This window comes from Marmota marmota, unplaced genomic scaffold, assembly GCF_001458135.2.
Source record: "Marmota marmota marmota unplaced genomic scaffold, marMar, whole genome shotgun sequence".
Taxonomy (NCBI): Eukaryota; Metazoa; Chordata; class Mammalia; order Rodentia; family Sciuridae; genus Marmota; species Marmota marmota.
Genome location: NW_026000016.1, coordinates 29,128,078 through 29,146,083, shown reverse-complemented (window position 1 = coordinate 29,146,083; position 18,006 = coordinate 29,128,078). Strand labels below are relative to the sequence as shown.

The 18,006-nt window shown below is 36.8% G+C and overlaps 1 long non-coding RNA gene across 1 annotated transcript; it reads right to left on the bottom strand.

Annotated features, from left to right (window-relative positions):
- Positions 1–5,612: 5,612 nt before the first annotated feature.
- Positions 5,613–8,969, bottom strand: LOC125618565. Its single transcript, XR_007349904.1, has 3 exons — positions 8,815–8,969; positions 6,192–6,304; positions 5,613–5,853 (listed from the first exon to the last, which is right to left on the bottom strand). It is a non-coding gene; the product is annotated as an uncharacterized LOC125618565 (long non-coding RNA).
- Positions 8,970–18,006: the final 9,037 nt, after the last annotated feature.

Sequence of the window (18,006 nt, the reverse complement as noted above, 5' to 3'; positions counted from 1 at the left end):
TATTTGGTATAATTTGGTAAGAACAGATTTCTTCAACAGAATCCCTGCAGAGTAGTGTGAGTGTGGGCGGTGAGCCAGGATATAGAAATGGCTTCATGATGGGGAACAGAAGCTTATAATGGAATTAAGTTAAAGCTACCTCCATCTTTATTTAGGTTTTAAATGTGATAATACAGTGAAAAAATTCAATTTTATTTCTGGAACATAGTAAATGTTCAGTAAGTAAATCAGAAATCTGAAACCTTTGAAGTCTACATAGAGCCACCCAATTTGATTTTTAAAGGGATAACGTTTAAAAGGAAACTGCTACATGAACTCTGATGTGGTCAATATTGACCACTAGGGTGTCTTCCAAATGTCTGTTTTCAGAACCTAATGGAAACTTCAGCATATTTTCTTCCAGTTCCATGAAGACAGCATTAAAATATATGCAAATGGACTCTCTGAAGTTACTAGTATAAACATTAAAAAGTACTCCCAAGGATGGATTAAGTCAGCATGTTGGACCCTAATTTCTTTGTTTCAGTTGTATATTCTGCATCATTTCTGCTATATTTCCTAATAGCCCAATGTAATTATCGCATTTTTTTTTCTGTCTACAAACAGGTTCCTTGAGGTAACTTCTCTTTTTTTGTGTGCTTCCACTGCTTAGTACAGTGCCAGTCACACAAAGGCCCATAATATACATGGCAGATTTATATATTGAGAAAATAAAGTCACACAGTACTGCTGATGTTGCTATAATGTTGTGTGATTTATTTTCTGGTGAAAAATAAATCAAAAAGCATTATAGCTGATTCACTGCTCTTCTGCAAGGCTGTTTCAGAATTAAGAGTCAGGTTAACATTTAAAAGTTAAAACTGCTAGAACATATGGTATCTTATTTGATTTTAAAAAGCATAGCCAACAAACAGGGAAGATATTATTATTCCCATTTGCAAAAGGACAAAACTGGTGCACAGAAGAAAGTGACTTATATAAGGAATGCAGATATTTATAGGCCTCATCTAGCCCCACATGTTGATTCCTGATTAAGCCCTCCTGTTTGGGCCACTTTGCTTCCTGCAGCAATAACACTGTGGGACTTACTGAATGGTAATTGATATACTGCACCAGGTCATTTTTCTAAAGCAGTCACTGAGCCCTCTGAAAATCTGGATCCACCAAAGCACGTCCAGATACTTTTTGATTGTCTTAGCAAAAACCAAAACTCTCTCCAGATTGATGAAATAAAGGATATTTGGGAAGTAAAGACCTTGTAGGAGGCAATACTTTCAGGGACAATATGCAATGCACTTAGAATAAGCTGTATACTGTAATAAGTTGTATATCAAATTCCTTGTGAATATGGTTTTTTTCCTGAAATAACAGAACTGGTAGAAATAAGGCAGATGTAAGTTGGGAAATTTGAATATACACATCTACAAGAATGAAATCATGCTATTATCTCACAACATATACAGAAAACAAAGTAGATTGAAGATTTAAGACCTGCCCGCAACTGGGGTAAAAACAGAAAAAAACAGGGGAAAAAAATCTATAACATTTGTCTGGTTTTGTACATGACCCCAAAAGAATAGACAACAAAACAAAAATATAAAAATGGGATTGTATCAAACTAAAAAGATTTTGTATAGTAAATGAAACAGTGAACAGAGTAAAGGGATACTCTACGGAACGGGAAAATTGTCTGTAAATCATTACATCTGATAGGGAGTTCATATGCAAAATATCTGAAGAAATCAAAGTCAATAGAAGAAAACAGCACAATTAAAATTGAATAAAGGACCTAAATAGATATTTCTTAAAGAAGACATACCAATAGGAAATAGGTATATGGAAAATTGCTGGTTAACACTAATCATCAGGGAAATGCAAACTAAAATCATAATGAGATATAACTTCATACTTGTTAAAAAAGGTAATGTTAGTGTATGAAGGAAAGGGAACCCATGTACACCATTGATGGGAGTGTAAATTAGTACAGCTATTATGGAAAACAGGATGTTCCTTAAAAAATTAAAAAAAAAAATCCTGCTACAGTACCTAGCAACTTCACTACTGGGTATATAACTTAAAGAATTGAAATCGGTATATCAAAGAGATAACTATACTTCCATAATCATTTCAGTATTATCCACAATAGCTAAGTTATGAAATCCACCAATTAATGACTAAAGAGAATGTGGTGTTTATATATATAATGAAACACTATTCAGCAGTACATATTCTGTTATTTACAACAATGTGTTTGAATCTAGAAAACATTAATATGGCAAGTAGAGTAAGCCAGGAATAGAAAGATAAAAACTGCAGGAACTCGTTTATATGTGGATTCTAAAAGCTTGAAGCCATAGAAGTAGAGCGTAGAATGGCAGTTAACAAGGGCTAAGGTGGTGGGGGAAGAGATTGGGTGGATGTCAAAGGACACCAAATTTGATTAGATAAGAAAAGTTCAAGGGATCTATTGTAGAACATGGTGACTACACTTAATACCAAAGCATCATACACTTGAAAATTGCTGAGAGTAGACTTATTCTCACAAGTGAGTAATACATGTTAATTAACTTGATTTGTCATCCCACTATATATATAATTCAAAACAGCATGTTGTACACCATAAATACATACAATTATTTGTCAATTAAAATACATTAAAAAAAGACACACATTGATCATCGGATTTATATGCCCTACCTCCAAATTCCCGTCAATGTTTGTAGGTTAATTTTAAAGGATTTGCTTATGTATGTACTTATATGTGCTTCAGGATCAGTAACTCATCTAATCTTAAAATCACACTTGAAGTTAACCCCATCAATATCATGAGCTTACCAATTAAAAAAAAAAAAGACTTGAAAACAAAGAAACTGAGGGAGCTTGTGTGCGTAACCACAGCCTCCTTCCCTGGAAAATGACTTGTTGGAGGGGAATGTGCTATATCATTAACACATACTGCCCAATAGTGGATTCAATTATTTGTTTAACTATCTACAAAGGGTTCTGACCAAAGAACAATTAAGATGAAACTATTTCAGTAGGTAAAGAAAAACTGAAAATATTATGTGTGATGAAATATTTACCCTCAAAGGGGACTCAATAAATAGGAGGACCCATGAGAGTACAATTTATCTAAAAGTGCTTATTGAACACCTGTGGTGTGCTAGAGGTCACACTATTAACTATGGCTGGATAACGATGAATAGATTTTAATTCCTGTTTTACAGAAGTTCACAGTCTAGTAAGGCCAGCAAAACAAGTAGGTGAACAGACACAGCATGTACTAAGGAAGTCAAATTGCATAAAATGAATACATCAGGTATCAAGTGAAAGTAGCTCTGACCAGAAAACCCCCAGGGAGAGTTGATATTTGTGCTGGGTATGTAACAAACAGGAAAGGTTTATTAGGTGGAGAATTTGGAGAAGGACATTATAAGAAGGGGAACATCAAGTTCACTGAAGAGCAAAGCTTTGTGAAAGGACCTGACCTTGTGAGACAGGCTAGATGAGAATGGAGGACCGTGGGTATGGGATGGAATGGTACGAAATAAAGCAGGATAGTTAATGCTGGTTCAACTTGTGAAGGATCTTACAACACACACTAAAAATTTGAACAATGGTCAATGGTTCTCATTTGGGGGTGATTTCTTTTGGTCTCCTGTGGGGTATTAGACAATTTCTGAAGACACTCTGAATTGTTACAGAGAAGGAGATACTATTAGTATTTAGTGAGCAGAGGCCAGAGATGCTGCTAAATACCCTAAAATGTGCAAGAAAAGAGTCCAGAGCAAATACTTCTCTAGTCCAAAATTTCAGCAGTCGCATTATTCACAAATTTTGCTATAAGTAATAGATAGGACTTTTTATTAGAATATTGACATTGACATTTTATTTTTATAAATACACCATAATTTTTGGAGTTGGAAGTTGGAAGAAATTTGTGTCAGCGTCACTTTTTAGTAAGGAGCGACCATTTATTAAAGGCTCATTATGTGTGAGGCAAAAAAAAAAAAAAACCCTAAGAACATCTGAATCATTAGAAATATTGCTCCAAATAACCAACCCCTTGAGATGGTATAGATGTAAGTAGATTAAACATTTTCGCCAAGGTTATCCAGTTAGTAGGCAGCCAAGTTAGGGTTTAAATTCTAAATCTAATACCTGTGCCCCAAACCACAATATCCTGCCTCTGTAGTCCCTGAATAAATATTCAAGTGTGCTGAATTCTGCGAGTAAGAATGGGAATGAAAAGAGAAGTTGGATTTGAGATACATTTGAGGTGGATTTAACGAACATGATTTGAAACACATTTGATGTGAAGGGTGAGGAGAGAAGGGAGTTGGGCTGACACTGAGGTTTGTAATGTCAATAAGACTAACGATAGTCTATTTAATAGTATTTCGTTAAGAAGCTTTCAATAGTATCAAGGTCATACCAAGTTATTCCCTCAGAGTGCCCAAGAAAATCTTGAGGAGGAGGTGAGAAGGGGAGGGGAAGAAGCAATGAGGTAATTTCTAGGTGTGTTGATGTTGTGGTACCCGTGGAGTGTGAAGGTGGGAACTCGCATAATATTTTAGGGTATGTGGTAGAGACTGACAGAAATGTTTGGAAACCATTAGCCTACAAGTGGTGGTTGAAACCTTTGTGGAATTCATGAGAAGATCCATAAAGAAGTAGGAGGAAAAGTAAAGGACCAGAGAAAGTTCTTGGGGTGGGGGGAGAATTCCTAAGGCAGTAAAATGCCAGAGGAGTAGGGAGAGGGCACAGTTTTTTATTGTTTTTTAAAGTCTAGAGTTAATCATCACCCTCTCCCCATTTGTGTCCTCCTCCTGGTCCTCCTCCTCCTCTTCCTTCCTCCTCCTCTTCCTCTCTCCCTCTCTTCTTCCTTCACCTTTTATTTGTTTTCTCTCCACTCCCCTTCCTCCTCCTCCTTTTCTTCCTCCTTCTCTGTCATCTTCCCTTTTTTCTCTTTCCCAGTCCTTCTTTCCCCCCACCTGTTTGTCTGTCCTGGCCCATCCTTCTTCACTGTCTTCCTCTTCCACCTTCTTCCAGCCATAGCGGCAATTTCGAGCGTTTGGCCAAGGTGACCCATCTCACTAAATTCCTACGCAGACGTTGCATGTCTCAGGATGTATTATAAAAGAAACTCCAGAGCTTCTTCGCCTGGACCATGGGTAAGAGAAGGGACTCAGGAAAGAATTTGGTTAGAGGGGTCTGTCACAGTGTTAGGGCAAGCCCAACATAGTTGTAGACTCCCTCGCCAAGACTTCCCCTAGACTGTGTTTTATGTTATGTAATTTTGTGTGTAGCCAGAGCAGGGATTAGTCAAGGCCTTACACATTCTGATTCAGCATGTATGACCAAGGTCATAAACATGGACAATGAACATGCGCTCCCCCACCCCTGCCCCTTATATAACCTGTTGGCAGTGTGCCTTGTTTGAACTGTCTATAAAAAGGGACTGTGGAAATGGCTCAAGGGGCTGGCCAATGGCTATGGCTACCTCCATCTTCTTTAAATTCCTAGATCCTCAAACCTTGGTTCCTGGGCCTGAGCCTTGCCCTCACCCAACACATGACCTCACAGAACACACTCAGAAACCTAGCTTAGCAAAGACAGAATTAGATTGTTTATTTTCAGTGAGTAACACAGAGTATTTGAAGTCATGCAAAATTTTAAAGACAACAAAGGTAAACCTTTATTTGTTCCAGATTATTTTTTGGCTATCTTCTTTTACTCCTGTTCATATCTCAGTTATAGAACTCTTTTTCCATCGTTGATCTGGCGTCTGTGTTTCTCCTTCCTGAAACTCATCAGTGGTAGGTGTATTTTACCTAACATACAGTTGATAACCTATAATATATTAAACACAATAACAAAGTATTGTTTTGAGTCAGTATTATAGTGTGTAGAATTTCTTGTACATTTACAAAGGTTTTTGTAAACTTAAGGATGCTATTCTCTCGGATTAGGGAGAGGGTGTTTTGTATAAGTCTGTACTTTTGTCACTTGTACCTCCCAGGTCAGTGACCTTTATGGGCAATCCTGCTGCTCTCTGAAGTGATGTTCACACTGTGAACTTGGCACATCTCTGCTCTGGGGTGATCAGTATTAGCATATGTAAATGCTCACAGGTAAACTCACTAGACCAAAGCATTTATTCTTTTTGGTAAAAATCAACATTAGATTACCTTCTGCCAGGAGGCTGAGCAAGTCTTCATGTGGTAAGGCTGTTAGATAGAACTACCAGTGATAGAATTTCCAAGGATGGGTTATGGCTAGCCATTCCTTCCTCTTCTGGCCTCTGGAAAAGTGCAAACAGCAAGTTACTAAATGACAACTTAAACACATTGAAGGACATTCATTCCTAAGAGAGACAGTAACCAAGCAAGACAAGGGTCCTCACACAAAAACACATTTTTAAAAGATGATTTGCTGCTTTTTGAATAGCTGCTACTTTCTAGACTTTTCATGACTTGATGTTTCTGCTTGGATTTGGAATAACTAGTTGCCTGCCTGATTCAAATTTATTTTCCTCTTCCAAACTTATTTGCTGTGTTTGACAAGGTAACCCAAAGGAAAATTTCAGATGTGGTGGAGCCCCCACCCATCCTTACCCAAATTTCTGAGTGGAATTTTGGAAAGCACTGATGACCTTTTGTAAATGTGCCACACCTCAACTTCTCATTTTTCCATTCTATGAGCAGTACTTTCTTATCCTGCTCTTCATCAAAGCAAACCAGACAACTCCAGGTACTTCCCTTAAATATTTTAGCAGCTGAATTTCAGCACCTAGACCAGATCAGAGTAAGCAAGATCACCTTTGGTGTGTGCTCTCCTAAGCCACTGATTCCGATTAGTCTGAGGAAAAGCACAAATGACTTCCAGCTGAAGCAAGCTTCATCCCTATCCAGCTGGCTCAAGTTGAGGAAAACTTCCTGTTGGCTCCCTGAACAGACCTACAGCCTTCTGACCAGGTCTTGGTTGGAGTTCAGGCATGAGAAATGTGAGGATACGCCCTTCTTATCCAACCACTGCAGAGGGGATTCAGATAATTAAGTCCTCTAGTGTCTTTCCAACACTGGACAGATGCATTTTCTGTCATTGTGGAATATAAATAGATCTGGGAATGCCTGTATAACAGGACATTGCAGCTAATTTTTCCTCTCTGATGGGTTGCCAGTACTTTGAAAATGTTTCCTTACTCTTTCATGAAAGAGCATCCTTGATTCAGGGGATATTTTGGTTGAAGAATCACATTGGTCCTCATTTTCAAAATTCATTGCTCCTGATTAAGAAAGCCAAAGTAACCTGCCAACTACCTGCTTGTGATGCTTTTTGAGTCTGCATTTTCTCCTGAAACTCAGTCTGGAAATTTTCTCCTTCATAATTTTAAGAAACTAGAGCATCACTATAGACATGTTCTTTTTGATGGGCACTTATGGGTCCATTTGGGATTATAGGTTGAATATCCCTTCCATGAAATGCTTAGTAACAGATTTTTGGGTTTTTAAAAAATTTTGCATATGCATAATGAGATACATTGGGAATGTGACCCAAGTCTAAGCAAGAAATTTATTATGCTTTATATATATCCTGGAGGTAATTTTATAAGTTATTCTTAGTGTGCCTGTGTTGTGACTACAACATGCTACATGAGGCCAGATGTGCAATTTTTCATTTCTTACACCATGTTGGCACTCAAAAAGTTTGAAATTTTGGAGCATTTCATGGTTTGGATTTTGGGTTAGGGATTCTCAATCTGCATTAATTAGTGAAAGGTCAAACTAATTGGATAATGGAATAACCAATGCCTGACTGGTTCAATTTTTTTTCCTCCTCCAAACTTATTTGCTAGGTAAACACAATCTTGATGAAACCTGTTTGACAAGGCAACCCAAAGGAAAATTTCAAATGTGGTGGAGCACCACATCCCATCCTTCCCCAAATTTCTGAGTGGAATTTCGGGAAGCACTGATGACCTTTTGTAAGTGTGCCACACCTCAGCTTCTCATTTTTACACTCTATCAGCAGTTTTCTTTCTGATCTTGCTATTTGCATTGGGTTGGCATTGATCATAGAATGCATTCCTTTGGGCACAGGTTAGAGTTTGACTCAGTTTGACTTATTACAGGTGAGTCAGAGTACAGTGGGAGAAAGCAGTATATTATGGTGATGTGATGTATCAATGCACAGGCTCTTCAGAAACACTCTAATGTTTTAATTTGCTTAAAGGCAGTATTGTACTTATCCTCACTAGATCTTGTCAATTAAAAAAATGCCAAGTCATCTCATCTCAAACTGCATTTTTCTTATTCATCTCACAGTCTATCAATCAGAGCATATTAGTCCCCAAATATTTCACTTTGCCATATGGCTTATTTTTAGTGAAAGGCAATTAAAACCAACAGATTAAAAAATAAACCTTCTTGGGCATCCCTTATCTGACTAAAAGAAATGTCTGAGAAATGAAAACTGTCCTCTTTCTAATGGGAGTTTTATGGCCATGAAGAAGAGAGAAAGTCGGCACCAAGAGAAGTTCACACACATACACACACACAAAATAATCCTTATCTTCCATTGGTTTCCCCATGTAAATCTTTCCACTTGTCTCAAGTGGCACTATTAATAATTATTTGGAGGTGGATTGTCTTTAAATGCAAGTGTATATTCGATCACACCAATCATCAAACATACAAATTAATGCAAAAAATGTTATGTGTGTGGGAGCAACCCAACTAGCATTTCTTGCACACCAATTAAACACAATAAGCCAATCACACAATCCTAGGGCAATCACAAGCCCCCAAATACCTCCAATGCCACGTGACTTCTCTTTGCCAAAGAGCAGACATTTTCTTTGTCTGGCGGTTCTCTCCAGCAGATGGCTGGAGGTCAAGGAATGGTAGAGTCAGTCCAGGGACAGACAGCAAGGCAGCCAGTCTCAACGATGTCCTTGGAGCAAAAATCCTCAATGTGGCAGGACCAGAGATTTAAATACTGTTTCAAGTTGGTGGTATACACTGGTGAGTGGTTACACCCAATGAAAGTCAGTGTTCATTGGTTATGTCCAGTGAGGTGATGTAATTGCAGCTGGGCATGTTCTTTGTGCATGTCCATGGAGCTGTGCTTCCTATAAACTGTAACCTATCATTGCTAAGCATGCCTATGGCTAGTGCCCCTTACAGCTCCTTATCAACTGCAAGCAGACATGACTAAGCAGTTCAATGGCTGCTGCTCCTTATGGCCAGCAACTGAGTGAGTCCTAGCCTGTGCCAGTATGTCTATGGCAGATGCTCCTTACATCACTATTTACCAACTCTAGAAGTTGAACACCCTCCTTCCTTTATCTAGTCACTTTCCCTCATTCCATAGTGCTTTGTTAAAATGGTATATATGCTCTGAGTCTCCCTGTGTTTTGGTGAGGTCTATGGCTTGTGTATAAAAATATTATCAAGAAAACTTTTCTTATAATTTGTCACTTATCAGTTTATGGCCCTCATGTATTGAACTCAGAGATTAGTGGAAAAGGGTTTTTCTTCCTTTCTTTATAGTACAAAGTTAAGACTAAGACTCCTAAAAGAAAATGAAAAACCAAAGTCATATTCTTTTGTGAAAGGTAGCTAATATACCACAACACTTTTACCACTTTGTATAGTTTGTTATATATTTCTTGTTGAGAAAGAATGTAAAAACAAGGAGAGTGAAGGAATTTAATTAAAACTGGGTCTACTTGGAATTACTGAGGTGTCTATTTTGTTTGAATTGATTGGAGAATTTTCCTATTTTGATCAACTAAAAAATACCAGTTTGCCTGTTATTTTCCCCCATGAGCTGAAAAGTACTTAAGGAAACAAGTATGATATGTAAAAACTCGAGCTTTAGATCACACAGATCTGGGTAAATCCAGTGCATTGTTACATAAAGACTAGTTATGAGAGTTCTTGCAGTATAATTTTTAGTCTGGATTGGCTAAATTACCAGCAGAAAAATTAGTTGATCCCAAGATCCTGAAATCTCCATCTGATATTTATTGTAGTCCATGGAAAGCTGCACTATTTCTGGAGCTTATATTTAAGTGATTTGTTGAAAATTCAAAAGAGATCAGGTATTGTGAGCCTCCATGCTTGGCCTTCTGCAATGAAATATCCAGCTTACTTTTTTTTTTAGAGAAAGCTCTGCATTTTTCATAAGCAGAGCAAGAAGCCGATGGAATCCTTTTGGTACTCTACAGCAGAAGTGAACTGAGAAGTCCTACACTGCTTATTTATGTGTATAGTTTAATGCTAAAATGTGCCATTAAAGGTGAAGACCACATCTAGTGTCAAAGCAGTTAAAATCTTAAACATCCCTAATGACTTCTTTTAAGTCATTGCTATTTCTTACAAAAACAAACCAGTGCTAGATTAAGTGCAGGGCACTCACATTACAAATGATACCAGTCATCTGGATTTCTCATTATGAAGCTTCTGCCAAGTTCAGACTCTTTGCCAAGGATGATTTAACCATTCAGAGTGTCAAACTGACCTTGGGCTTGGGGGTGGGGAGAAACCTAATTGCCCGAGCATCGTTTTTCTCAAATTCTAAAATACTGGAGATTAAACTATCAATTTGACTACCTTTCTTCACCACTGTAGTTAAAATCTACACCCTACATAATTGCACTATTGAAAACTGTGTGTGCTGGAGGCCTCTGCAGCTTTCACATATTAAATCAAATAAGAACTTTTAAGAAACGTTTTAGAGGACAAGGGGAGAAAATAGAGATAAATGTATTAGAGCCCCAGAGTTGGCAAAATTAAATATGATGGTTGTTTAATTGCAGGGATCTGCTTAAGTGTGTGTGTGTTTTTACTGCTCTGAAAAAATATTAGGATACAGTGGTAGTCCTGTTTAACAGGGAGTAAAATATTGTCTGAGCCATGATCCATAGTTCTGAATGCCTTCAAAAGTATGATTCTAAGTCTTAAACATAAGTACCAATAATTAGTTTTAAATGTTTCCTAGTCACTCTGCTATTAGACTGGTGGATATAATTGTAAAAGAGCAAATGGAACCATACTTTGCATCATCATTAAAGTCATTAGAAGTGTTACGGAACCCTGGCTGTCATTAAGCCATTTCTTTTAATGCCGAATAGAATGGTATGTCCTGGTTATGGCTAAAGGATTTTTGTTTTAAATATTCTAGAAGTGGTTTGTCCTTTGTAGTAGGTAGACACTGCTTTCAAAGAAGGCAAGTCTTAGTGAACTCTACTATACACATTCAGAAACCATCTTTCTCAAAACAACAGAGAGTGGCCACAAGAAAAAGTAGATGAGAAGGCAGTTAGTGGTGAGTGAGATTCATAAGAAGATTTCTGCTCGATCTTGAGGCCCTGGGTTCAGTCCCCACATGAAAAATAGGGAAAACAAAAACTCTTACTGATCCAAATTATTTTCCAACTCATACGAAAAAAAATTCTCCATCTGGGCATCACATTTAGTGATAGGAATTGTATTTTGGGGTCCCTGTTGGATTATGCAAGTTGATTTCCCCACTATTTCTGGTCTCCCCTCAAACCCACTGAAGTCCAAGGGAGATGTTTTGGACAATCCTAACAAACTATGCATAGCAATACAGTTCCATTTCATGTGCACCTACTACATGTGATACGGTTTTACATGTTATTGTATTTAATGTATTATTCATGAAATTCTTCTGAGAACGGATTTTAACTCTATTCGTTAATCGACCAAAAAATAGATTAAGTATATGGCTCAACATTGTACAACTAATGTTCAGTGAAAGTGAGATTAAAATTCAGTCCTGCCTTATTCCAAAACCCAGTTTTCCACTACAAAGAAGTTCTATCCATACTTGTTTACTGTTCTCCCAGACATCCTGATTGTATAGGTGTTTGTTAGTATTTCTTTTAAATGTATCTTTCAGCTTATGAATTTTGAATAGGCTGTAAAATGATTCATGAGAGATTTATACATATGCACACACACACACATACACGTTATAGATGGGCACAATACCTTTATTTGTTTATTTTTTACGTGGTGCCAGGGATCAAACCCAGTGCCTCACACATACTAGGCAAGCACTCTACCACTGAGCTATAAACCTGACCCTGGGAGATTTTTTTTTAAATTGATATATACACACAATGAAATATTACTCAGCCATAAAGAATAATGAAATTATGGCATTTAAGGGTAAATGGATAGAACTGGAGACTATCATGCTAAGTGAAATAAGTCAATTCCCCCAAAACCAAAGACTGAAGTGTTCTTTTTAATATGAGGATGCTGACTCACAATAAGCAGGGAGGTGAGGGAGTGGAGGTTCACCAGATTAGACAGGGGGAGTGGGGGCAGGGAGAGAGAGGAATGGGAAAGGGAAAGACAGTAGAAGGAATTGGACATAACATTCCTATGTTCATATATGAATACTCAACCAGCGTAACTCCGCATCATGTACAACCTTAACAATGGGAAGTTATACTCCATGAATGTACAATATGTTAAAATACATACTACTGTCAGGTATAACTAAAAACAACAAATAAAAAAAATAAAAAATAAAAAAAACAATTGTTTGGAAGATTGACTTAAATGTAGTTTTGCACTAGAAGCCGCTCTGTAAACCCACTTCCAGGATTTGTCAGGAAAGTTGACATTCACTCATTCATTTGCAAGTTCCTTGCTAGGAAAGAAATTGGAGAACCCAATTAAAAGTAGTCACTATGCTGTGCTGTACTTACTAGGCAAATTAATTGCCCCTTGATTCTAAATAGGAATTGCAGGTAACCTTGAGGGAAAAAGGTTAAAAAAATAATTAGCTTTGTCATTTTTGGATGATCAGAAAGGTTTAATATTAAGACAGAATTTTAGATGTCTTGGATTTGTGCAACCTCTGAACATGTCAGTTTGAGGTTTTTTTTCTTTATATTCTTTTTAATCTACATGTCTTGACACTTCTTTGTTTATTTTGGTGTTGAAAGAGTTGCAATTTATCATTTATACTGTTGAAATCTGCTTCTTTGGATTATCTTCCCCAAGTTGAAGGACAAAATTATGCCTGAGGGCAAGGCTGTTAAAAAACCAAAGATAAAGTTTATCTTGGCTTTGCTCCTCCTCCCATTCTTGGTCTATTTAATTTGTTTCAATTATTAATGCTTAATATTGTCATATTTCCCTAATTCCTACCCACTGTTAAAGTATTTAACAAATTCATTAATACTAATGATTGCTAAATTATATACTTTTCAGAATTATTTATCTTAAAAGAGAAAATCTAAGAGGAGGATTAATAATTATTTCAAAAGCATATAATGACTAATTGTGAGAATGTGTGTGTGTGTTTTTTTAATCTCCTCTTTTTGGGAAGTTGAACTTTTCCCACTCAGTGATTATGTGAGCCAGCCAGGCGGGTTAACTTTGGGTGCTTCATCTCCTTAGCAATAGAGATTAGTTCAAGGTTTCTGGTCTTGAGTCATATATAAGACCAAAGTCCTTTCTTGGAATCAATCAGGAGATGGAGGAAGATAATTGTTCTTTCTGCTGGGATGACTAAAGCAGGTAATAGTGAGAATAAAGTCCCCAGGCAATCAGTTTTGGCTCTGTTGGAAGAAGCTCCAATGCAGTACAAAAAAAGTTAGTACACAGAAGAGCCAAGAGAGGCTCTTCCAATGTCACTCTTTTAAAGTCAATTGGATTTAACTACTAGCCAGTGATGTGTGTTTGTGTGTGTGTGTGTGTGTGTGTGTGTGTGTGTGTGTGTGTTATTCACACAACTTCTTCCTTATGTGGGAAGTGCGAGGGATGGGTATGTGAGTCAGAAGACTAGCTTTCCCAGTTATGGTGACCTGTAAGCTACTGGTCTCCATCCTGATTTTTGGAGGATTGAAATTGGAGCTTGATATTGGTTGATTTGAGGAATCTTTGGACTTGGAATTGAAAGAGTCTCAACTGATATTTTCATCATAGAATTTAAGATAATTTTCAAAGGACATATTTTTGGGTGGACAATATTTCTGTTGCCTCTTTCTTACATGTTGTACATGATGATTTGCTGCTGGCTTTGAATAATCTTTCTATATTGACATTAAAACCTGAACTTATTTTCTGGGGAGCAGTTGTATTGTGTTTTTTTTTTCAACAATTCTTGTTGGTATCTTCATAGGGTTCAATTTGATTAGATTCAATTAAATTTAGTTCGGTTTAAATTTTCTGGAGTAATTTTTCTGATCACAATAGGAATTCTAATAAGGCCCTTTTCTGGATGGTAAGCAGTAAACACTTAAATACCACTTTGCAATCCAACAATTCTTCCATTTAGAGGGATTTGAAAAGTGAGAGCCACCATGGCAGATTTTGTATGACAGTTTATATATATTTTAGCCCATCTTATTGAACATTTGATAAAGCTCAAAGATTTGCTTCTGTTTTGACCTTTGATGCAACTCTGAGGTCTTCTGTGAACACAGCATAGGATTGGGGATTATGAGTTAATGCTTGATAAATTCATGGAAAGGTAAAAGATCATTTACATTATTTCTAGTCCTGGGTGGTCATGTGACTTGATTTCAACATCACTGCCAAGACTCTAATTAATGAAGACTGTAAACAGGAGATGAAAGTATCAATCCTGTTTCTCATTTTTGGCTTTATATTTATTCTAAGCACTTATAACTGTGTACTTATTTGTATGTGTATGTGTAAACTCACACAATCTTTTGAAACATGATCTATAAATAGTTATGGTAACTACCCTAATTAAATGGATTCCATGGAAGAAAAAGACCAAACTGGTGGAGCTGTTATAATTTTCTTTTACTGCTTATTTCCTCTTTTATTTGCTCATATGACTTTGTTTTTGGCTGCTAGTTTGTTGACACAGTGTGACTAAGCCTTTGCCCCATGGACCTTCCATTCTCTAAGTCACTGACTTTTGTTTTCCACCTGGGAGCTGGGGTCATCTTTCCGCCTCAGGATCACTCTCAGTTCATACTAGGGGGTCTTGGGTGGGTGGCTCTGATCACAAGGGTAGGTCTTTCCAGAAGTTGCTTCTGCTCTCCTGGGCACCAAGTCAATATCCTGAGCATGTCAGCTGACTTTCTCAAACTGGCTTTATGAGTCTATCTTAGAATGAGCCGAACTATATAAATTCAGTTAGTTGAAAAATAACAAACCCAGTTTATCAACTGACACTTTTGCCTATAGGTCAGCAAATACTGAGATGGAATGGTTGTTCTTATTGACTTTGATTTGAGGTATGTTATGGTTTGGATCTGGAATTACCCCCTCCAATCTCATGTTGTTAGGCAGTATAGCACTGTTTAGAGATTGGATTGTTAAGGCTGTAGCTTCATCAGTGGATTAACCCATTTGATGGATTAATAATCTAAGTGGACCACTGGGTGGTAATTGCAGGCAGGTGGACAGCAGGAAGTAAGTCATTGGAGGTTGTGTGGTCTTATCTGTGTGAGGCCCCTTCTTCTATTTCTCTCTGATTCCCAGGTGCCATGAGCTAAGAAGCTCTCCCTCACCATGCCCTTCCACCATGATGTTTTTGCCTTAGAACTAGTGGATCATGGATTGGATTCTCTGAAATCCTGAGCCAAAATGAATCTTTCCTCCTCTAAGTTGTTCTTGTCAGGTATTTTTGTTACAGTAAGAGAGTGAACACAGGTGGTGTCTTATACAACCCCCCACCCAATACAATTGCTTTAAGTAGCTTAATTGGTCAAGAAAGTCACATGCAAAAATAATGAAAGAATTTTATGTATTGATTTAAATGAAAATAATGAGCTTTATCTTTTTTTGTGACTGATCTGAATAAAATCTTAATCCCTATGTCATTCACAACCAAAATGAGGTAAATTCTTTGGAGATAAGAATTATTTTAGTAGTAAGATCCTTTAATAAGAGGAACCATGATTATAGCCTCAATTGAAGATTGATTTCTTAATCAATTTTGTATATTGGACTGTAACTATAATTGTGAATTATGTTGTGTTCTCTTTGTGATGATTATTTAAATATATATGAAAAATTCAACTTTTTCAGTTACCGAGACACCAAATAATTTTTCTTCAAAATAACAATCAATATTACTTAAATTGTAATTTTGTAGTAGATAATTTTGACTGTATGAATATGCTGCTCTAAGCACAGTAATCTGTCTTCTCAATATGACTAGATCAAGTGCATTGATTAGTAAACATACATTATGATAGTTGAAATAAGAAATTGGCTATCAAAATGGTATATCCAATAAATTACTCATGGAATTATATAAAATGCTATGCTGTAGTTTAATGGGATATAAAGGTATAAAAAGTATAAAATGTGGTTCTTGACATTGGCAAGTTTAAAGAGAACTTGTGAACACACACACACACACTACATCTAAATGATAAGTAAATGCTGTAGTCAGAAGTATGGAGAAATCAAGGAGGAGTCCTCACAGGGCTTAGAAGATCAGGAACTTGAGTTGAGGCCTGAAGGATGAAACGAATTCATGTAGTTGAAGAAGGGAAGGAAAATGATATGGAAAAAAATTCAAAAAAGAAGTCCTATTCCTCTTATAGTGGCATAGTGGAGCAATATTAGAAAATTAAAGAAAATCAAATTTCAATCAAAGTTTAGAGAAATGACCTGATGTTGTAGAGTCTACATTATTCATGATTTTTTTTGTGTGTGTTAACATATCAATTCATTGTTTCTCATTAAGCAAATTAATAAGTTATTTGATTAAATAAACTGGTTAAGTTCTCTGATTATTTAGTGATGTATAATTAACCACTCCAAAATTTCATAGCTTAAAATAAGGGAATGCATATTTATGATCTCCGATGGCATTTGTGGGTCAGGAATTTGGGGAAGTCTTTGCAGGGTCTCTCATGTGACTGCAGATAGATATTGGCTTCAGCTGAAAGAGAAGGGTGAAGGATGTTGAAGAAGCTGGAGGTTGACCAGGAACTCTTTTTCAGAGCTTTTCCTGATGGTCTCCCCACATGGGTTAGTTTGGGCTTTCTCCCACCATGATGGCCACAGGTTCACACTATGGACAGGGTTGCTGAAGCCTACAAGAGTATCTAGCAAACACAAAGCTTCCTCACCTGCCCTTTTATGACCTAGCCTTGGAATTTACATATCACTACCACCATATAGTTGCATCATGTCCACTCTCAAAGGAAAGTCATAGACTCACGCTCTCCATATTAAAGTTCAGCTGTAAGAAGAGAATTATGAATATGATACATTTGTCATGGCTATTTGGAGTATTCGATCTACCACATTCATTGTGGACATTTGATGAAGCATTGCCCTTGAGGAGTAAGAAACTTATGGTAAAAACCTTGAACAAGTATTTGTTATATGAAATGTGTGGATAAGGGCTGGGATTGTAGCTTAGTAGTAGAGTGCTTGCTTTGCATGTGTGAGGTACTGGGTTTGATCGTCAGCACCACCTAAATATAAATAAATAATATAAAAGTGTTGTGTCTATCTACAACTAAAAATGTGTGGATAATCTATACTCAAAAAGTACATAAGTATGCAATTGAGCCTTGGTGTAATCACACATGTATTAGTGACTCATATACCCCATCTACCATCCCAATGCATAGCCTCTGGTACATAAAAATAGTACAATATTTGGGGACTGGCCCTTTTCAATGCAGAAATAAAGAATAATCTTTTATTACTTCGCAGGTTTTGAAATTTTGTTTTCTTTCTTATTCTTATCCTTCATTTGACTCTGGTAGTGTTTAGCAGTAGTTTTCTTTAGGCTTGATTTAATTGCTCGAGAAATGTCTTTGCTAATGAGATTGAGCAATCTAAACTGTATTGCATTCCTGAGACTTGGGCTCATGCATTTCAAAACATAGCTAAGGGTTAAATAGGCTTTTGAAATAGACTAGTCTTTTATTATTGTTTTTGTTATTGTTATTATTTGAACATGAAGCTTCACGTTCCAAAAAATATTTCTGATGTCTTTTTTTTTTATATA